This window comes from Otolemur garnettii, unplaced genomic scaffold (genome assembly GCF_000181295.1).
Source record: "Otolemur garnettii isolate 467f Iridium unplaced genomic scaffold, OtoGar3 scaffold00003, whole genome shotgun sequence".
In the NCBI taxonomy this organism is placed as follows: Eukaryota; Metazoa; Chordata; class Mammalia; order Primates; family Galagidae; genus Otolemur; species Otolemur garnettii.
The window spans coordinates 33,243,000-33,265,699 of NW_003852398.1; the positions used below are offsets into that span (position 1 = coordinate 33,243,000).

General features: G+C 46.3%; 1 pseudogene; it reads left to right on the plus strand.

Annotated features, from left to right (window-relative positions):
- LOC100949931 overlaps window positions 1-21,864 on the plus strand; it is a 24,076-nt pseudogene extending 2,212 nt beyond the window's left edge.
- The last annotated feature ends 836 nt before the right edge of the window (window positions 21,865-22,700 follow it).

Sequence of the window (22,700 nt, forward strand, 5' to 3'; positions counted from 1 at the left end):
AATGTATTCAGCTATGATCTGATTAAAAAAAAAATACTCAAGATGGATAAAAGATTTAAATCTAAGGCCCGAAACAATAAAAACCCTTGAAGAAAGTTTGGAAAAAACACTTGAAGATATTGGCCTGGGGATAGATTTTATGAAAAGACTTCAGTGGCAATTAAAGCAATAAATAAATAAATAGGACTTAATTAAACTGAAAAGCTTCTGTACAGCTAAGGAGGCAACAACCAAAGCAAATAGACAACCTTCAGAATGGAAAAGATATTTGCATATTACAAATTTGACAAAGGCTTTATATCTAGGATCTATAGACAACTCAATCAGCAAAAAAAGAGCTAACAATCCCATCTATCACTGGGCAAGAGACATAGATACAACCTTCTCTGAGAAAGATAGATGAATGACTAATAAACATTTGAAAAAAAGCTCATTGTACCTAATCATCAGAGAAATGGAAATCAAAACCACCCTGAGATACCACCTAACCCCAGTAAGATTCTCCTACATCACAAAGTCCCAAAGCTACAGATGCTGGCATGGATTTAAAGAGAGGGGAACACTTTTATACTGTTGGTGGGACTGCAAATTAATACAGTCTCTTTGGAAAGAAGTATGGATAATCTTCAAAGATCTCAAATTAGATCTCCCATTTGACCCCACAATTTCCCACTGCTAGGCATCTACCTAAAAGAAAAAAAATCATTTTATCATAAGGACATATGCACTAGGTGGCTTATCACAGTTCAATTTACAATCACCATGATGTGGAAACAACCTAAATGCCCATCAACTCAGGAATAGATTAACAAACCATGGTACATCCACACCTTGGAATACTATTCAGCCATAAGAAAGATGGTGACTTCACACCTTTTGTAACATCCTGGATGGTGTTGAAACACATTTTTCTTAGTAAAGTATTGCAAGAATGGAAAAGCAATTATCCAATGTACTCAATACTAATATGAAGCCAGTAGATGATCTGATGCATGCCCACATAGGAGAAAAACTTATTTCAATTTAAGTGTGGGGGGGGGGTAATGAGGGAGGAGGAAGGGGAGGGAATTGGGGTGCCCTCACTGAATGTGCAAGGGGTGGGAGTCTTCGGCAAACCTTTTCTGTGGGGGACATAACCACAAGAGGGAGTCTACCTAACAAAACCAAATATTTTGACCTGGATTTTTATACCCTCACATTAACCTGAAATAAATTTACTTTAAAAAAAATTCCTTTATAATACCAAAAACAAGTCACTAAATATAAACAAATAGGCTAGGTGTGGTGGCTTACAACTATAATCCCAGCTCACCGGGAGGCCAAGGCTACTGGATCTCTTGAATTCACTCAGCCTGAGCAAGAGTGAGACCCTGTCTCTAAAAATTACCTGGGTATTGTGGCAGGCATCTGTAGTCCCAGCTACTCAGGAGGTTGAGGCAAGAGAATTGCTTGAGCCCAAGAGTTTGAGGTTACTGTGAGCTATGATGCAACAGAACTCTACCAAGGGCAACAAAGCAAAACTCTGTCTCAAAAAAATAAATTAATACATATAAACAAATAAAAATTAGAATTAAAAATTTTTAAAAAATAGAATTTGAATAGATACTTTACCAAATTGGACATACAAGCAACCAATAAGCACATGAAAAGATTCTGCATCATTTGTCATCAGGGAAATGCGAATCAAAATCCCGACGAGATGCCACTTCACCTGTACTAGGAAGGCTACAGTAAAAACGATGACAAGGGCTATGGAATGTCTGGAGAAATTAGATCTCTCATACATTGCTGGTGAGAGGGTAAAATGGTACAGCTGTTCTAGAAAACAGTTTGGCAGTTCCTAAAAATATTCCTATGACTCAGCATTCCATTCCTAAGTATATCCCGGAAAATTGAAAACATATATTTACACAAAAACTTGTACATCAATATTCACAGCAGCCAACAGTAGAAGCAATCCAATTGTCCATGAGCTGAGGAGTGAATAAACAGAATATGGCGTAGTCATACACCGGGATATTACTCAGCCACAAGGAGTGAAGTGCTGATACTCACGGTGAACCCTGAAAATCCTACACTCGGCGAAAGAAGCCAGAGACAAGGCAACATATTGTATGATGCAATTTTTTATGAAATGCCTGTAACAGGCAAATCAATAAGGAGAGAAAGTAGATTAAAGTAGATTAATAGTGACTATGCACTATTGAGGAGAGGCCTGGGGAGTGGCTAACACATATGGGATTCCTGTTGGGGGTGATGAAAATGTTCTGAAATTAGAAAGTGGTGACTCCTGCATTAGAGTCACCAAATTGTACGCTTCTGAAGAGTAAATTGATTGACTCCAGACTGGTATATTCTGTGAATTACTTTCCACCTAGATGACTAAGAGGCATCCCAAACTTCAGATGCCCCAAGTTGAACTCCTTGATCTCAGTGTACCCTCAAGTGTGTTCCTCCCATAGTTTCCCCCATCCCAATAAGGGTCAACTCCATGCTTCCAGTTGGTTGGGCCCCAAAATATTTGGAGTCCTCCTTGACCCCTCTCTTTCTTCACACTCTGCATCCACTCCATCAGTGAATCCCACCTTACCTAGAAGATATTTGCAGAGTCTGACCACTACTCAACATTTTCACATCTATCACTCTGGTCCAAGTCACTGTCATCTCTTGGCTGGATTATGACATTGGCCTCCTGACTGGTCTCTATGCTTCTACCATTGCCCTGTCATAGGTCCAATTGTGTTTCCCGGTGGTGCCTATAGCTCAAGAAGCTAAGGCACCAGCCACATATACCAAAGCTGGCAGGTTCGAATCTGGCCCAGGCCTGCCAAACAATGACAACTACAACCAAAAAATAGCCAGGTGTTGTGGCAGATGCCTGTAGTCCCAGCTACTTGGGAGGCTGAGGCAAGAGAATCACTTAAGCCCAAGAGTTTAAGGCTGCTGTGAGCTGTAATGCCACAGCACTCTACCCAGGGTGATAGCTTGAGGCCTGTCTCAAAAAAAAAAAAAAAAAAAATTCTGTTTCCCTCACATTCATGTGTTGAAGCTTTAATCCCCAGCACCTGAGAATGTGACTGTCTTTGGAGAAGGGCCTTCGAAGAGGTGACAGAGTTAAAATGAGGCCATCAACATGGGCCCTAATCCTACTAGTGTCCTCATAAGAGGAGGAAATTTGGAAGCACCATCTATGTGTGGGCACAGAGGACAGACCGTGTGAGGACACAGCAAGAAGGCGTGCTTTGCTAGTCAAGGGAAGTGGCTTCCAGGGAAACTAAACCTAATGACCTCTTGATCTTCCTTGGAGTCTGGGCTCCAAAACTGTGAGAAACCAGCTTCCTGCAGTTTAAGCCGCCCAGTCTGAAGTCTAACTAACACCCCCCACCCCTACAGCCTACATTCCACACAGTAGCCAAGCGATCTCTTCTAATCATGGTGCTTCTCTGCTCAATACACGTGACCTGTCAGGGCCCCACACTCCAGGGCGCCATGTGGCACAAATGCTACGGATGCCATGAACTCCCTACGTCTCCCTCTTCACTGTGCCCAAGCCGAGCAGACCTTCTGGAAGTTGCCTAGCTGCCAGTCACCATTGTGCTCTGTGGCCTTTGCACACACCGTCCCATGCGTGGCACACTCTTCTCCCACACAACATGGGTGGCACCTCCTCATTCTTCAGACTGCTGCTCAAACGTCACTCCTAGGACTTCCCTAACAGCTTTGTCTGAAATGGCCACACTTCTCCCCGGTCACTGTCTACCCCTGAAAGGTACTGTCCCATTTTTCCTTTAGCATTTGCCCCCTGACAGATTCTCATCATACACGTCATTCTTTACATGTATGTTGTTTATTTCCTCCACCTGTAAAGCTGGCCCCACGAAGACACTTTATTTTGTCCATGGCTCTATCCTCCACGCCTGGGACAGTGCCTGGCACATGGCAGCAGCTAAATAAATGACAGATTTCTTTTAAATAAAAGTATAAAGGAATTGAGGCTATTTGGGTAACTTTTAAGACCGATCACTTCTTTCCTTGCTAGAAAAGTTGAGAACCAAATTTGTGTGCTGTCTTTAGTAAGTGTACCAGGGGGTTATGTAAAAACCTCTACCTGGTTTCACTGGTCTCCCTTCCTTTCATTGTCCTTTCCTTCTTTTCCTCTTATTGAAATACACTATATGCATTTAAGCTGCTTAATCTTTGAAATGATACGGGATATGATGAAATAAACTTAAAAGCAAATTGTTTAAATGTCTCCAGTTTCTGGCCTGCTGGGTTGGCTTTGATCTCTGGTCGCTAGGAGGGTGGGGGAAGACACTTGACATGCTCTCAGCCCATGCTGCTGAGTGGACATAGGTTTCCTGTGGAAATTCTTCTGAAAATCTATAAATTCCCAGGGAACATCAGCTGCAGAGGAAGAAATGATACCTTCTTAAAGACCCATGGCCAAAGAATATGGAAAAAAGTGCTTTAAGGAAGGAAAGAGCATCTTCTTAGCCCATAAGAAGTTAGGCCAAAGTTGAAAGGAGAGCTTTAAAATTTGCCTGCCCTAAAGGGCAAGAGGGCGGTTTCTCAGTTAACTGCTTGGGTACCAACAAAGGCAGGAACAGAGTGTCCATTGTCCTGCTGGCTGGGTTCCTGGAGAATGCCACTGTGTGGCTCTCCACGGGGAAGGAAGGCTCCAGGGTCTGGCAGCACAGCCTGCCCGGAAACCTCCACAGATGCACAGACTGGGCTCCTCTGCTCCCTCGGAGGCCTGAGGCCACGGCCAGGCTGCTTGACCTTGGGGATCCAAATTACCCATCTCTCTGCTCACACGGTCTCTGCCCCAAGACTGCCAGGAAGAGCACAAAAGCCAAGCAAACCCAGAAACGGCAGCAGAAGCTTCTCCAGGAGGAAGTTGCTCACTACAACTAGCCCCTTCGCCAAAGACTTCGCCAAAGAATTGTGTGGTGTCTCCTCATGCACCCCATTTCAACTCCCGGAGCTGGGGCAGCGTCTAGGTGAGGAGCCCTGGGGTTTTTCCATCACAGTTTCTTGGCCTCAGCCTGAACGTGACCTCAGATGACATTACTTTCCTACTTTCTTTGCTTCTTTCTGTTTTGCTGGCCAACACTTCTCTCAGCAGCTGAGGGAAGTCTAGTTGAGACAGGAGAGGAAAGTCTAGGATCTATAAGATAGAACTCAAGTTCAATTATTGCAGAGCAGTGGTCAAGGTCTTGGTATGTCAGACTCATATAGAGTGGCTGTGGCTAAAGTCACCTGTTAAAAGCAAAGCTGTCTGTACACGAGGCTGTCTATGTAGTGGGCCTAGGGTAGGGCCAAGGAACCTGCAGTTTTAGCAAATGTCCCAGTTACTGGAGGCAGCCAGTCTGCACAACACCCCATGAGAAATCAATCCTAAGAGGCCGGGCACAGTGGCTCACGCCCGTAATCACAACACTGTGGGAGGCCGAGGCAGGTGGATTGCCTGACCTCATGGGTTCGAGATCAGTCTGAGCAAACACAAGACCCTGTCTCCAAAAATAGCTGGGTGTTGTGGCAGGCACCTGTAGTCCCAGCTACTTGGGAGGCTGAGGCAAGAGAATCGCATGAGCCCAAGAGTTTGAGGTTGCTGTGAGCTATGAAGCCATGGCATCTACCGAGGGCAACAAAGTGAGACTCTGTCTAAAAAGAAAGGAAAGAAAGAAAGAAAGAAATCAGTCCTTAGGAGCCCAGATAACAATACCGATACCTGGGTCTGGCCACACACTTAGTGATTCAGAAGTGGCAGCCTTGTGTGTGTCATATTCCACACAGGAATCCAGCACACAGCCGAGTCTGGGATCCACCACGGCAGAAATTATTTAATTTAGAAAGAATAGGCCGGACTGACACTTTTGAGGTCCATTTCTCCATAGCCATCACTGTCTAAAAATCTAGGCACACAGTTGCTGGCACAGAAACCTTGAAGGAATACTTGCATGTGCCCCAGCAGCTGAGATCCTTAAATAAAAAGAACCACAGAAAGATAGAGCATGCTTGGGGTCATTTTACAGAGCTTTTCTCTGTTCTCCTGGGCGTGGTAGGAACCCCAAGGTGAACATGGTTGCCTAGAGCTGCCCACCCGCCTGGAGGGTGCCCTGCTGTGCTGTCTGGGAGTTAGCAAGGCAGCGGCAGCTGTGCCTGCCAGTCACACGGGAACACTGAGCAGCCACGCAGCACCACCAGCTGGGCTCCCCCGAGCCAGGTGCCAGGTTGTTGCAGCTGCTCAGAGAGCACATTCGTTCTGGCGGGTCTGTCTGCACCTGGGCTGAGTGATGTCACCTATAGGAACTCCAGTCTCGCTGCTGCAGCGCAGACAAACCCTCTGAGGAAGCTGAGCGGCCTCAGCACTGATGACAACTAACTCCCCTGTGAGATCTGAGGTCAGCCTGGCCTGCTGGGGCAGGCTGCTTCTCAGGCAACCAGAAGCCTTCCTTGTGAGTTTATGGTAAAGCTAAAGTTTCATTCAAAGTAACAGAACCCTTACTTCACAGTCCTCAAAAGGCAAGTGGAAACCATGACCCAGACTTACATTAGCTACGCTTAGCGGCTGACTTGGCCTCCCAGGTCCACTCAGCACCACTGAGGTTGCTGAAGCCGTGGCTCCCTTCCACTCTCAGCAAGCAAGTTCCCAGCCAGGAACGATACGAACTAGCACAGTCGGAGGGGCTGCTCTGGGCCAGGCACTGCACTGGACACGGCGGCGTCATCTTCTTATTCAGTACTCACCAAACCGTATAAGTGAGAGAGTCCCTTCTACAGATGAGGAAACTGGGGCTCCAAGAGGTGAAGCAGCCTGCCCAGAGGCCACAACCAAGGACAGGCAGGCACCCGTCTGTGTGCAGGCTGGACAGAGGCAAGGCCCTTTCCCTCCCGTCCATTCGCTCCACCAGCAACGAAAGGCACTCTCTCTGAAGGCTTCCCTCAGCCCGTCACACGCTCAAGCGTCAGGCCCTCACTCTCCGGCCCTTGCTGTCAGCCATCTCGGGGGGCTCAGCTCTACTGTCTGTAGCCTCCTGTGGCCTGCCTTGTCACACTCTCCTGACCTTGCCTGCACCCTCTGACTCTTCCAGTGCTAGCCTCTCGAGCCCAGGTCTTCCTTGAGGCTCACCCACTATGACACTTCTCTCAGGAAGTCCTTCACATCTGCCGTCACCATGTGATCTCCGCACACACTGAGATGCCCTCATCTCCACATGACGGATCAGGTTGAATGTTTGTTTTCTAACTGTCCCCACTAAAGTGCAGTTTCGGGAAGTGGGATGACTGGCACGCCCACACCACAGGCTCTTGGTATTTGTCAAACCAACAAGAACAGACACATGTGCTTCGTGCACCGAAGTCACAGGCGACAAAGAAGGCAAACGTAGTATTTTAATACCAGACAGTAAATACAGCCTTGTGAAAATCACTCAGACTTGGAAGAAGGAAACCATAACTGAAATAAGGGGACCAAAGCATGCAGGGAAGAGTATTCTGCACAGGGTCAGTGTGTGACTCTGGAGTCTGAGCACCTGCACCTGGGTCTCAGCTCTCCCACATACTACTGGGGTGATCTGGAGCAAGCCACTTTCCTTCTGTGCCCCAGTTCCCCATCTATAAAATGGATTGTGTGAGGATTAGATGGGATCATCTACATGCAGTATTTAAAATAACACATTGTTAATGTTTGGTGAATGTTATATTTTTTGTTCACACATACAAAAAAATGGACTTAATAGAAAAAGTAGAAGGAGGAAACTAAATGGAAATAATAGTTGTAATATTTTGAGAGAGTACGGAACAAATCACCAGGCCAGATTAAAAAAAATGCAGGTCGGAAGTGATCAGCCCTAGAGGCCCATGGATCTTCATTATCATAAACGTTTCAATTAACTGCTATATCTGAAAATAAAGAAACCTTACATCATAAAAAAGAAATTCAAAGTCCTGACTTCTGCTGACAATCTGGCTGACTTGGCAGCTCTGGGCTTCTCCCTGGCTTCTCCCTGACAAAAATGGTCTGCATTTGAGCAGTCCCTGCCACCTCAGCGCGCTGAAGTCTGGACACATGCTCCCCAGACAGCCTCAGCCACCGCAGGCCCTCCTGCTTCTCACCCAGCCAGCTTCATGCTACAGGCATTTGAGTTTGCCACCTGGGCCATAGATGATGCTTTCACAATAACAACAAAATTAATTCTTATGTACAGGTGTGTCCTCTCCCTGCTCAAGAACCTTCACAGCTGCGTAGTATCTCCATCATCGAACTGAAATTTTACCTGCTTCCTCCTCCATCTGGGCCCCCACCAGCCTGACTTCCCATCCAGCCTCCACCCCCACCCCTCCCCCGGGCCCACTGCCCACGGCTTCCCACCTGCCCCAGCTCCCGCTGCCCCAGGGGTTGGCATGACCTCTCTCCCTTCTGCTCGCCAGAGTCCCCCTCGCCTATGAATAGCTCCTGTGAAGTTGCCCTCGGAGTGTCTCCCACCCTTTCTAGCCCACAGGGTGGTCTCATGTCTCCAAGTGTGTACTGAGCTTGGGACAGGGGTGATTGTCGCTAAAGTGCAGTTGGCGCTTTCGGCCTCAGCGGCTCTCTCTGTAGGCTTCCCCTCAGCCGGTCCACTCCATTTCTCTGCCCCACCCACTCCCTTTCTCCCCTTTCCCTGTCCTCGCCTGTCCTGTTCAGTAAACTTCTGTGACTTTAATCAGTATCAGAATGGGATTGGGGTTAGGGGGACCAATAGGACAAGAGATGTGGAAGAAGAGGAGGACAAGAGAACTAGGGCACATTGAGCGTGACGGAGGAGGGGCCTGCACCGAGGCGTGGGAAGGGACTTCCACGAAGTTGCCTGGCCCCAACCTCCGGCTGCCTGCGCATGCGCACGCACGCAGTTAGCCCTTGCCTTTTGGGCCCCCCAGGTCTGTTTCTCAGTGGGTTGGAGGCTCCGTGGGACGTGGGACCTGGGACCTCACTTGTGTTCCTGTGTCCCTCCGAGCTGGCCCAGGGCTGGCCTACACAGGTTCAGGCAGAATGACTGACCTCAGTGTCCTCAAGTGTCCCCAGGTGAATGACCTGAAGAAGACATATCAAGAAAGTTGAGCTCTTCAGTTTCACCTCCTGGCAGAAGTGTGACGAAATCAGATACCGAAGTGGTTTCGTGTCTGGGTGAATAACCAGGAAGATGCTTCAGGCTAGAGAGCCTTGGTTCTTGAGCTGGCGCCGGTTTTACAGTCACCTGGCCGGGGAGGGGCCTGTCAAACCCCAGCCTGCGGCGCTGCCCCCCAGAGCTTAGCTTCAGCAGGTTCGGGGTGGGGCCCAGAACTTGATTCTCTAACGACCTCCAGATGCTGCTGATGCTGCTGGTGGGGAACCACACTTTGAGAAACTGGCTCTAGAGTTCAGCGCTGAGGTCTAACCCCAAAGCCACATCACTCCACCACTCTACAGAAGAAAAGTAACAGTCCCCTCCACTGTCTAGCTGGTCATTTCACTTTCCCCTTTAGAGCCTTGGCATGGGCCGCAGACGCCCATGACCGGGTGGAGGCTGCCCCCTTGTGGTCATAATAGAAAATTAGCTGAACTGCAACACCTTTGCTCTTCCTCTTAAACAATGTTTGCCAAACTTCTAAGTTTACTTCTCTGGTAAGGTGACCAGACATACCGCTTTTGGCGGGACAGTCCTGATTTTTAACAATTTGTCCTGCGTTCCATGGCATTTTAAAAAAGTCCCAATTTTTGGAAAGAATGCACAACAAACTAGGGAACAGAGGGAATATATCGGCTGCTGAATAGGTTAATGTAACTCCATTTGGGAATGAAGAGGTTAATGTAACTTCATTTGGAAATGAAAAGGCTAATGTAAACTCCCTACTCCCCTCTGGGCAAGGTTGCCCAGGTGGAATCCGGTATCAGGATACTGGCTCCCTCCCTCACTTCTAGGCAAGGACAAACTCAGAAGGAGCCAAACTAGACCAAATGAGTAGCCCCACCCCCTGCCCCAGGGTCCCTAACCATAAACAGCTCAGCCAATAGCCCCCCACCCCCATCCCGTCAATGGTGTCCCGCTTTACCAATGTTAAAATCTGGTCACCTTATTCTCTGACAAAGATCCTGGGAAACTCGGGATGGTCATCATTCACCAGATAAGGTGAAGAGGAGGGGCCAGAGGTCTGTTCAGTATGCGATGGGCTAACTAGTTGGCCCAAAGGTGACCAAAATGACAGAAATTGGTTCTCACGGTTTGGGGGTTTTATAGGGTGAGAAGGTGTCTTAGGAGAATAGTCCAAAATGTAGTTGCTCACTAAACTCTTTCGGAGAATGTGCACAATTATAAAGCCCTCAAAGTACCTTGAGACTAAGAAGAGACCTTAAAATGACTTTGAATCATGCTTACTTTTTCTGATATTAGAAAGGTGGTGTCATGAACAAAATTCTTGCCAAAAGTCTTTGGAGCAATTGTCACCACTTGATTTGGAGCAAGCAGGCTACTCTCAGCTTTTAGTGTGACAATACTGTTACAGGATTCACTGCCACCAAGCGCCAGGCCTGGAAAGAGCAGGAGTTGGTAACTGGAAACAGGGTCAGGCTTCAGCATGTGTTAGAATCGCTGGGAAGGTTGTAAAGCATCGATTCCTGGGTCCACCCCCAGAGTTTCTCATTCAGCACGACTGAGGTAGGGCCTGAGAATCTGCCCTTCTGATACCTTCCTGGGTGATGCTGATGGCCTTTGGGATGACATTTGTAATTCTCCTTCTTTGGGGGAGGGGGCAGAGTCTCACTCTGTCGCCCTGGGTAGAGTGCTGTAGGGTCACAGCTCACAGCAACCTCAAACTCGTGCTCAAGCGATCCTCTTGCCTCAGCCTCTCCAGTAGCTGGGACTACAGGTACCCACCACCACGACCAGCTAAATTTTTCTACTTTAGTAAAGATGGGGGGAGGGGTGTCTCGCTGTTGTCAGGCGATCCCAGAGAGCTAGGATTACAGTTGTGAGCCACCGCAGCCGGCCTGTCATTCTCCTTCTACCCCTCACTTACCAAGCTTGACTATTAAGCAGTCAAAATCTAAGTAATGAAGGGCCGCTCCACCTGGGCACTGTTGATATTTTGACCCGGCAATTCTCTGTTGTGGGGGAGCCTGTCCCACACACTGCAGGGTGGTGAACAGCATCCCTGGCCTTCCAGATGCCAGTAGCAGTCCCTCCTCCCAGAATGGGCCTGGGGGACACAATTGCCTCCACCTGAGAACCACCACTCTGAAAGGTGGGACTATTTCCCTCTCCCATTTGGTAGACTGGGCAGGTGTCCTCAGGAATTGCCTCACAGGTGACATAGACATGTCATAAGCTCTCAGTTCTTTGGATTGAAATGACCACAGGAAATAACTTCCATTTCTTGAGTACCTACTTTGTGGGGGTCATGCTGCTGCTGCATTATTTAAAATGAAATCCATGTTTTAAGAATTGTTGATATGTTTTAAATTTTTGTGTCCAGACTGAGCGTGTATTTTGCCCGTATGCCAGACCCTCATTCCTGCTAGCCACATGTCGAGCTGTCCCCAGCGACGCACACTACTGGCTGCCAGGCCAGATAAAGCCTCTGCCCCTGCCCGGCTGCTTCTGGTCTTTATATGTGGAACAACATGTGCCAATTTGACTTCCCTGTCCTCCGATTTCTGCCTGCATTTCGACTATTCTATCAAACTCACATACCTATTCACGTCCTCTGCAATCTGTCCTTGGGATAGTTCTATTTATTTTATGATGAAGACTACAGTTTTGAAAAATTTAACAAACATTCGAATACCTCATCTGGCGACCAGACTGTGTTGACTATTATTCTATCTTTGTTCCCATAGCTTTTCCAGTGGCTGTTTTCCAACACAGTCTGTGTTTGTTGGTGCACACCAGAGCTCTTCCAGCCTAGCCGATGCTAATCGCTGCTGCGCACACGTTCCATCACGCTCTCATGCTTTCTAGTTTATCTCACAACATCTAGGAGTGTTCGTCCCCCTTCAGCAGTTCTGCCTTTTCATTAGCCCCCGTTAAATGTTTCTCTCTGGAGGTCCTTGTAGTATCCTTAGTAAATGTTTCTAATCAGGTAGGGAACCAAGAAAATTTGCAATAAACCCTTTAGTCTCACCACACTGGTTCATTCAAATTTTACAGCTCTGAAAATCAAGACAGACTTACATACCAAGGTCAATATGTACCCGCAAAGAGTAGTGATGAGAGCTAATCCTACGATGCTTCCCTGAGCCACAAGCTGCTCTCAGTACTTGTTGTGCATCACCCCATCTATTTCTTGCAGTAGGCCTATGAGGGAGGGGCTATGAGGGTTGCCAAGTTAGAGGCCAGGTAAAGAGGCACAGAGAGCTTCAGTGACTCGCCCAAGTTCACCCCGCTGGTTACCAGCTAGTTACTGGTAGAGCTGGAGGTCATATCAAGGTCTATTTGATGCTAAAGTTGATCTCCTAATCAAGGGGTCCTCAAACTTTTTAAACAGGGGGCCAGTTCACTATCCCTCAGACCATTGGAGGGCCGGACTGCAGGCCCCGGGACAAGTTCGCTGCTAAGCAGGACAGGCAGTGGTGGCAAAAACACCCGGCGGGCCAGATAAATGTCCTCAGTGGGTTGCATGTGGCCTGTGGGCGTTAGTTTGAGGACGCCCCTAATCTCTGCATTCCATTGTCAGGAAAGATGATTTGCAAATGTTGTTCTTGTCTCTGAGTTTTTAAGGATGCCGTTCTGCAGATTATATACTGTACCCGGGACGCCGTCAGACTGCTCTTGATGGGGAAGATACATATCTGTGTCTGAAGACAGGACTTCTCAGGATGCAGGGCCCTTGACTTGAACAGGGGGCTGAGCTCTATCAGGAGCTCCACCCTGAGACCACATCAGAACACATGAGAACTCAGTGCCAGGACAGCACCGGGTTAGGAGTGGATGGGGGGTGTGAACACACAGTGAGTAAGGATGATTCCTTCCAGAAGACAGGCCTCCAGGGGGAGGGAGGGAGGGAGGGAAGGGAGGAGCTGAACGCCGGATGGGCTCAGAGAGCAGTTGTGCTTTTGCTCTGCGCATTTGTCAACTACTTGAGCACATTGCGTGCTGATGGGAAAACATTAAGAAGACCCAGGAGAGCATGGGAAGGGGGTGGATGTTGAATCAGTGAGGACTCTAAAGAGGGAAGCTTTTTGAAGCCCATGTTGGGGGAACATGTTTGCTGGATCTGGTGCATCACTCTCTGGCTTCCCACTGTCAGCCTGATCCTCTACAAGGGTCAAAGATACCCAGAGCCAAGGAGGTTGGAAACTATTTATGGTCAGAAACGTTTTCCCTCTACTGGGCATAACATCACATCCTTTTTAGTGAGGAAATAGGTACATGATATCATAATGTGTATCCCACAGCAGCCCCTGGGTAGGTGACATGCTTTAATGCAGGGGACATTAAGTCTATCTCCTCCTAAAATGTTCTCACCAGCTTTCCTGGAACTTTCACATTTGGATTACCTTCCTAAAGCATCGAGTTAAGATACTAACAGGTGAAATCAGTCTTGAAAAAACACCCATGTTCATTGCAGCGTCATTGACAATGGCCAAAAGCTGGAAGCAACCCGAGCGTCCATCAGAGGATGCTGGAAGAGTAAAGTGTGGTCCGAACATGCAGATGAAAGTGACTGACCCCTGAAAAGGAAGGAAATTCTGACATGTGCCACCGCAGGGGCGAACCTCGAAGACTTTATGCTGTGAAGTAAGGGAGGCAGCCACAGAAGGACAAATACTTTATGACTGCACTTACATGAGGTCCCTAGGGGAGTCAAATTCACAGGGACAGAAGGTAGACTAATGGCTGCCAGGGGCCGGGGAATTGTGTTCAGTGGGTCCTGAGTTCCAGCTGGGGGAGACGAAGTGTTTTGGAGAAGATGGTGATGGTGGTGATGATTGCACAACAACCTGAATGTCCTCAATGCCAAAGAACCGTGTGTTAAAAATGGTGAAAATGGGGCTCGGCACCTGTGGCTCAAGCGGCTAAGGCGCCAGCCACATACACCTAAGGTGGCAGGTTTGAATCCAGCCTGGGCCCGCCAAACAACAATGATGGCTGCAACCAAAAAAAATGGCCGGGCGTTGTGGCGGGCGCCTGTGGTCCCAGCTACTTGGGAGGCTGAGGCAGGAGACTCGCTTGAGCCCAGGAGTTGGAGGTTGCTGTGAGCGTGATGCCATGGTACTCTACCCAGGGGGACAGCTTGGGGCTCTGTCTAAAAAAAAAAAAAAAATGGTGAAAATGATAAGTTTTGTGTTATATGTATTTTACTGAAATTAAACAAACAAAACACCAGGTCACTTAAAGGGGCCGTTTGATCGCTCACCCTCACCTATCATTAATTTGTCCCAGCTTTGCTTTCCAGTAAAGGACACTGGCCAATAGCAGGACGGCAAGGCTATCTCGCTTCAGAAGCAAGACAACAGTCACAAGGGCAGGCCCTTCACCAGCTCTACAATGTGCTCTGAGGAGGCCAAATCTTAGGTTCTCACCTGACCTGAGGGACGCCCTTCTGGGTCTGGGGTGGCAGAAGGAGACCAGGAACACCCAGATGCCCTGGGGAGCAGCTTGAGCGAGGAGGGAAGCCACGGTCTACTCAGCCTTTCCCTGAGGTCACCATGAGTTACGATGCCATCCAGTGGTGGTTATTAGGTCCCTGTGAGTTAGCAACACTGCTTGTTCAGAAAACCTTCTCCCAGATCGCCCCTCTCACCAGCCGGTGTAAGGGGGCCCCTGACCCTGCACGTCAATGTTGAGGACAGGTGTAAGGAGAACAGAGCCCCACCCTGCCACCTGCCAAGGCGGCCACTGAGCCTGGTGCTTCCCTTAATTTGGAGGCCACCTCCTCCACCATCAAGCCTTGGGAAGTAAAGCCATTTTCGTCACAGAAAGCAGCATTTTAAACTTCTCTCCTTAATAAGAGAGACAGAATTGTTATACTCATATGGGAAAATACTCAAGATGGAATAAATTCAATTTCCATGCATCTCTGTTTCGAGTCCCAAGCTGAACAGATGCTATTTTTATCAAATACTCTCTCTTCTGTGACATGCTTTGCCAACTTTCTATTATTAGACAAATCAGGAAAAGTCTGGCTTTGATTCCCTCCCTCTGGCTTCTCCCTCCCAATTTTGCAGGAGGGTGGTGGTTTGGGTGGAACCCCTGTCCCACCCATAGTGGGTCAGTGACCAGGAACAGCAGACATCTGAGAACTCACCTTGGTGTCAAAACACCCCCAAAATGTCCTTTGAAATGACATTAAGTCCAGACTTCACCCCATCCCAGATGGCATAGCTGATGGGGCAGGAAAAAATATACATTTCGTTTATTTACAGCCTTGTTTCTCCCCAACCTCACTTCCTGTGAAGGAAGATTTTGTCTTGGCTAGCTCAGTTCTGGAGTATTTTTGGTGCAGAATATAGAAAAATGTAGGAAAGGATTCAGAATTGTGTAAATACTGGGTGTGGTGGGGGAATGGCTTGAGGGGTCCCCCTAACAAAAGGCAGGAAGTTACCTCCTAAGGAAAGCAGCACAGCTCGGAAGGCAAGAGAGACGGGAAGAGAGACTAGAGAGAGGGATGGACTGAATCGGGGAGGATTCCAGAGATGAATGAAGGGGGTTGGAGTCGCCACAGGGCTGTCAGGAAGAGGATTTGGAGGAGAGACAGGAGAAGAGTAGTTTTCTGAATTGTTGCCGATGTTATGAATGAAACTCACCCCTACCATTTGGCATTTTTAAGAGAGCTCAGTAAAGACAGGATTGGCCATGTGCAAGGTGGCCTGGACTTCTAGGAGGCTCGAGTTCAGCAGCAAGAGAGCCCCACCCTCACCCCAGTTTTCCATCAACACAGACGCTAGTCCAGATGTTTTAAACTGCTGTCCTATGGCTGGGTGTAGACTTCAGATGTATTTTGTTTGGCTAGTTGGGAGTTAATTTTATTTTTTTGAACTAACATTGAAAATCGGGATTTTATATTTTAAAAGCCTGCCTTTCCATTCCTACTTCTCTTAGAAAAAATGGAAAAATCTGGCAACATGAGACCCTCATTCCTACAAGGCAAAAACAGGCTCACACTCTGTAGTGAACTCGGGTGCCTACCACTCACATAAAGTGGACAAGAGTCCACTTTTTATATGCACTGGGAACCAAACTCCTGTGTGACTTGCTTTATTGTGATACTTGCTTTATTGCCGCGGTCCACAGCATAAAGTCTTCGAGGTTCGCCCCTGCGGTGGCACATGTCAGAATTTCCTTCCTTTTCAGGGGTCAGTCACTTTCATCTGTATGTTCATACCACACTTTACTCTTGTCCACTTTATGCACCGGCCCCTGGCCACCACCTGCGTTTACAGGCATCCCTCAGAGATGCTGCAGGACCGGTTCCAGACCGCGGCAACAAAGCAAGTATCACAATAAAGCAAGTCACACAGGAGTTTGGTTCCCAGTGCATATAAAAATTACATTTAGAATATCCTGGAGTCTATTCAGTGTGCACTAGCATTGTGTCTGAAGAAACCATGTGCATCCCTTAGTCAAAAAATACTGCTAAAAAGTGCTGATGATCACCTGAGCCCTCAGGGAGTAGTAATCGCGGTGGTGGAGGGTCTTGGCTCCACGTGGCTGGCTGCTGGCTGCTGGCTGATCAGGGTGGTGGTTGCAGAAGGCTCGGGTTGCTGTGGCAATTTCTTAAAATAAGACAATAATCAGTTTGCCACGTCAATTGACTCTTCCTTTCACAGGATTTCTCTGTAGTAGTGATGCTATTAGATAGCTTGTTACCCACAGTAGAACTTCTGCAAAATTAGAGTCCGTCCTTTCCAATCCTGCCACTGCTTTATCAACTCATTGTAGCGTGCTATTCTCTACCCTTTATTGTCATTCAACAACGTCCACAGCTTCTTAACTAAGAATAGATTCCGTCTCAAGAAACTACTTTCTTTGCTCATCCCTAAGAAGCAACTCCTCATCCATCAAATTTTCTCATGAGATTGTGGCAATTCAGTCCCATCTTCAGCCTCTACTTCTAATTCTAGTTCTCTAGCTATTTCTATTATCTGTAGCAAATTCCTCCACTAAAGTCTTTTTTTTTTTTTGAGACAGAGTCTCATTTCTTTGCCCTCAGTAGAGTGCTTAGCGTCACAGCTCACAGCAACCTCAAATTCTTGGATTCAGGCGATTCTCTTGCCTCAGCCTCCTGAGTAGCTGGGACAACAGGCACCCGCCACAACGCCCGGCTAGTTTTAGATTCAGGGGCTTGCTCTGGCTCAGGCTGGTCTCAAACTCCTGAGCTCAAGCGATCCATCAGCCTCAGCCTCCCAGAGCACCCCGCCTGGACCTAAAGTCATTTTATTTTATTTTTTACTAAACTTTGGTGTGCCTCTGCTGAAGTCTTAAGCCCCTCAAAGTCACCCATGTGGGTTGGAATCAACTTTTTCCAAGCTTCTATTACTACTGATATTTTGACCTCCTGTGAATCCCAAAGGTTTTGAATGACATCTAGAATTATAAATCCTTTCTAAAATGTTTTCAATTTACTTTGCCCAGATCCATCAGAGGGTTGATGGCACTGATGATGGCAACTATAGCCTTATGAAATGTATTTCTTAAATACTAATATTTGAACGTTGAAATTACTCCTTGATCCTGGGCTACCAAGCGGATGTGTTCACAGGCGTGAAAACAACGTTCATCTCCTTATACCTCTTGGGCGATCAGGTGCATTGTCCGTGAGCAGTAAGACTTCGAAAGAAATCTTTTTTTCTGAGTAGTAGGTCTCAACAGTGACTTAAAATACTCAGTAAAGCACATTGTTAACACGTGTGCTGCCGTCTAGGCTTTGTTATTTCATGTACAGAGCATAGACAGAATAGATTTAACATGATTCTTAAGGGCCCTAGGATTTTTTTTTTTTTTTCAGTCTCACTCAGCTGCCCTGGGGTTGCATGCTGTGGTATCACAGCTCACAGTAACCTCATGGGTTCAAGTGATTCTCTTGCCTCAGCCTCCCGAGTAGCTGAGACTACAGGGGCCCACCACAACTCTTGGCTATTTTTTTTTTTTTTTTTGAGATACAGGGTGGTATCCCACACTTGCTCAGGCTGGTCTCGAACTCCTGAGCTCAAGCAATCCACCTGCCTCCGCCTCCCAGAGTGTTGGGATTACAGGTATAAGCCACCGCACCCCACCCAGATTTATTTTATTTTTCTTTTTTTGGAGACAGAGTCTCACTTTGTTGCCCTTGGTAGAGTGCCATGACATCATAGCTCACAGCAACCTCAAATTCTTGGGCTCAAGCGATTCTCTTGCCTCAGCCTCCCAAGTAGTTGAAACTACAGGTGCTGACCACAACACCTGACTACTTTTCATGATGAGGTCTCACTGTAATTCAGGTTGGTCTTGAACCTGTGAGCTCAGGCGATCCACCCGCCTCAGCATCCCAGAGTGCTACAGAGGATTACGGGCATGAGCCACCGCACCTGCCTAGGATTTTTGGAATAGCAAATGAGCATCGGCTTCAACTTAAAGTCACCAGCTGCATTATCCCCTAGCAAAAGAGCTGTCCTGTCCTTCAAAGCTTTGAATCCAGGCCCTGGTTTCTTCTTTCTACCTGTAGAAGTCCTACAAGGCATCTTCTTCTAATCTACATGGAAGGCTGTTTTGTATACAATGAAACTCTGTTGTTTAGAGTGGCCACCTTCATCAATTATCTTAGCTAGAACTTTTAGGTAACTTGCCATAGCGTCTATATCCTACACAGCTGCTTCCCCTTGTACTCTTACATTATGGAGATGGCTTCTCACCTCACACCTCACGATCCAGCCTCTGCCAGCTTAAAACGCCTTCTGCAGCTTCCTCACCTCTGTCAGCTTTCACAGAACTGAAGCATTAGGGCCTTGCTTTGGATTAGCCTTTTGCTTAGGGCATGTAGAAGCTAGTTTCCTCCTCTACCCAGACCATTCCAACTTTCTCCGTATCAGTAACAAGGCTATTTCACTTACTTCTCATTCATGTGTTCATTGGAGTAGCAGTTTTAATTTCTTTCAAGATCCTTTCTTTTGCTTTCACAGCTTGGCTAATAGTTTGGGGCAAGAGGCCTAGATTTCAGCCATTAGTAAGAATTTGGTGAGAATTTCTCTAGCAATTGCATGCACATATACATGAACCAATTTTTAAAAGCACAGATCATATCAATCACACTCTCCCTGCTATTCTCAAAAAATGACTTCTAGTTAATAATATCTCAGCGGCTAGGGTGCCAGCCACATACACTGGAGCTGGCGGGTTTGAATCCAGCCTGGGCCTGTCAAACAACAACTACAACCAAAAACCAGCCGGGTGTTGTGGTGGGTGCCTATAATCCCAGCTACTTGGGAGGCTGAGGCAAGAGAATCGCTTAAGCCCAAGAGTTTGAGGTTGCTGTGAGCTGTGATGCTACGACACTCTACCAAGGGCACCATAGTGAGACTCTGTCTCAATATAATAATAATATCTTCATGGTTATTTTCCATGTTCTCTCAGATAGATTTGCCTCTTTGTGCTTAGTACGCCATTGTACCGTCATACCATAATTATGCAACCATTCCCTTGTTAACATGTAGATTGTTTCCACTATTGCAAACAATGCCTCAGTGACCACCCTTGTGAATAGTATCTGTATATTTTAATGTCTTCCTTCTGCAGACAGTAAGACTAGTTCTGTTCCCATTCTGCCATTCTAATGGTAAAATTTTAGGCTATCAGATGATCACAACTGGAAAGGCTATTTGAGGTGATGATTTTGGTTAGGGGGTGTTTGATATGTCTCAATTATGTGCACTCGATAAATATTTATTGAATGAATGAATAAGTGAATGAATCCATGTCTACTGTGGATACTTACTGGACCCGCCCTGCCCTCGTGTAAAACAAGATTTCTCAACGTCAGCTCTGTTGACTTTTAGGGCCAGATAGTTCTTTGTTGTGAGGGGCTGTCTGTGCCTTGTAGAAAGTTTAGCAGCATCCCTGCCCTCTCCTCACTAGATGCCACTAGCACAACCCTATTTGCAATAATTAAAAGTGTCTCTAGAAATTTTCAAATGTCCTCTGGGGGAAAAATTCCACCCTGCATGGAGAACAATCGATTTATACTAAGGATTGCATTTGTATAAGGGCAAAGGCCCTTTCTAAAACTTACTAACTCTGAAAAGATCAGTCCTGCTTCTCCCTGATCCTCTCATGTTGCAAAGTCCTTTCTTCCTGTTTTTTTACGTCTTTGCATAGGGATTCTTGGCTACTTTAATTTTGGTTTAGATTCTCTTTCTCCAGAGCCACCTTTTGGGATGCCTCCCCAGTGACTTAGGTCAATCCCAATATCCATTGTCAATCCTCATTATCCATTTTCCAGTTATCCAGCACCCCTCCTTGGTAGGGCTTATCAAAGTTGAATTCTTACATTTATTTGAATATATGTTAAACTAATCTGTTTCCCTCACTCAACTCCCGAGAGGGAGCCATGATGAAGAATTTGGCATGTTAACAAGTCAGTTTTTCCACTGTTTTTATATCTAGTGCCCCAAACAAGGCCTGATATAGTAGGTACTCAACGGGTGTTCAGTGGATGGGTAGATGACAACCCACCTTCGGTCAGCAATGGCCTGCCCATGGAGCAGCGGCCGTCACAGATATTTTGCTCTGCACCTTCTAAAACAATTTTTACAGATAATGTTACCTGTACCTGCATCATAAAATTGATGTGTTAATTTTCATAATTAAATTATTATGTTTTCAAGATTATAACTTCTAGCATATTGTAGATACTGGAATTTATTTATTTATTTTTGAGACAGAGTCTCAAGCTGTCACCCTGGGTAGAGTGCTGTGGCATCATAGCTCACAGCAACCTCAAACTCTCGGGCTCAAGCGATCCTCCTGCCTCCGTTTTTCTATTTTTAGTAGAGACGGGGTTCTTGCTTTTGCTCCGACTAGTCTTGAACTCACAAGTTGAAGCAATCCACTCTCCTTGGCCTCCCAGAGATATTGGAATTTAAAGATTAAACTGTGACATCACTCTTTAAGTGTACCTATTAGTCTGTTTTTATTATTTCTAATATTCCTTTTGATTTGCTTCCATACTTCTGTCCCCCCAAATCAAGGAATGAAGAGACAAAGTTGTTAAATTTTTAAAAAAGCTATGCTTTAGGGAAGCATCCAGTTTGGGGACCTGGAGATTGTTACACTTGGGGCGATGGCACCTTAGTGAGATTTGTGAAGAGTGACAGGTATGCTTTTCTTTTGTACAGGAGAGGAACATAGATGCATACTCAAGCAATCCCCAGTTTTAGGGGAAAGTACCTAAAGAAAGAGAGAACCTGACCTTGGCTCCCACTGTCTGCACGAGCTGGTTTGTAGTCAGTATCCCACACACACACCCTGTAAGCAATGGCGCCGTGAGTCTGTCTTCCAGTTCCAGAGCATGAGTTGAATGGATTGCAGCAATTACCCTTGCTGCTGGATTCCGGGCTGCAGTAGGTTATCTAGCTTACAAAAGATTTTATATCAATGATCATTGCAATAAGGCGATGGTCAACTTTCACATCCAGAAAAACAACCCATATAGTACATGCTTTTGATGTGGAGGATTTGGGAGATAAAGCAATGTAGTGCCATTGTTGGAGACCTAAAAAGTTCCCATTCTGAGATGGGGCTCACGCAAAACACAGTGAAGAGACTAGAGACAACATGAGACCTTTATCATCAATAAGAAAGAAACTTAATGGACAGTTTTGATGCTGCAAACCAACTTGTCATGGTGTTACCTGATTGGTTTCTTTTTGTTGTTGTTGTTGTTGTTTTGAGACAGAGCCTCAAGCTATCACCCTGAGTAGAGTGCGGTGGCATCACAGCTCACAGCAACCTCCAACTCCTGGGCTCAAGCGAATCTCCTGCCTTCGCCTCCCAAGTAGCTGGGACCACAGGCACCCGCCACAACACCTGGCTATTTTTTGGTTGCAGCCATCATTGTTGTTTGGCAGGCCCAGGCTGGATTCAAACCTGCCAGCTCAAGTGTATGTGGCTGGTGCCTTAGCTGCTTGAGCCATAGGCACCGAGCCTACCTGATTGTTTAATTAGTATGACTACCACTTCCATCTAACTCACCTCTCCTGGGTTCTAGATGTGGTATATTGCAAACAATCGCAAACCACAGCTTTCATATTCATGGCATTTGCCTTACTTGTTGAAACACTGTGGTGCACATTTGTTTAAACAATAACAAAAAAAAAAGAAAGAAAGAAAAGAAAAAGTGAAAATCAACTTCATGACCTGGGAGTTATTTTGGTCTGGTAAGGATTCATTTCTTAAAATACTGACATTAGAATATAGTTGTATCTTGAAGTCATTGTATTAAGTTATTCTCAAAATCATATATTTGCAGAATATACTTGTAAGTTAAATTATCACTTTTTCATATTCATTAACCTAGAAAGTAAATAGGATGTGATTAAGCTACATTAATTCCTTAATACAATCTGGTAAAAAACCTGATTTTCTTCTTGACATTTGTAACAACACTGAGAAAATATGGTTTCTCTGTTTTCACAATTTCCAATAAAAATGAACTATGAATGTTATTCTGCTTAATTAGAAGTAATTATAAGCCAGATCAACAGTAAAGAG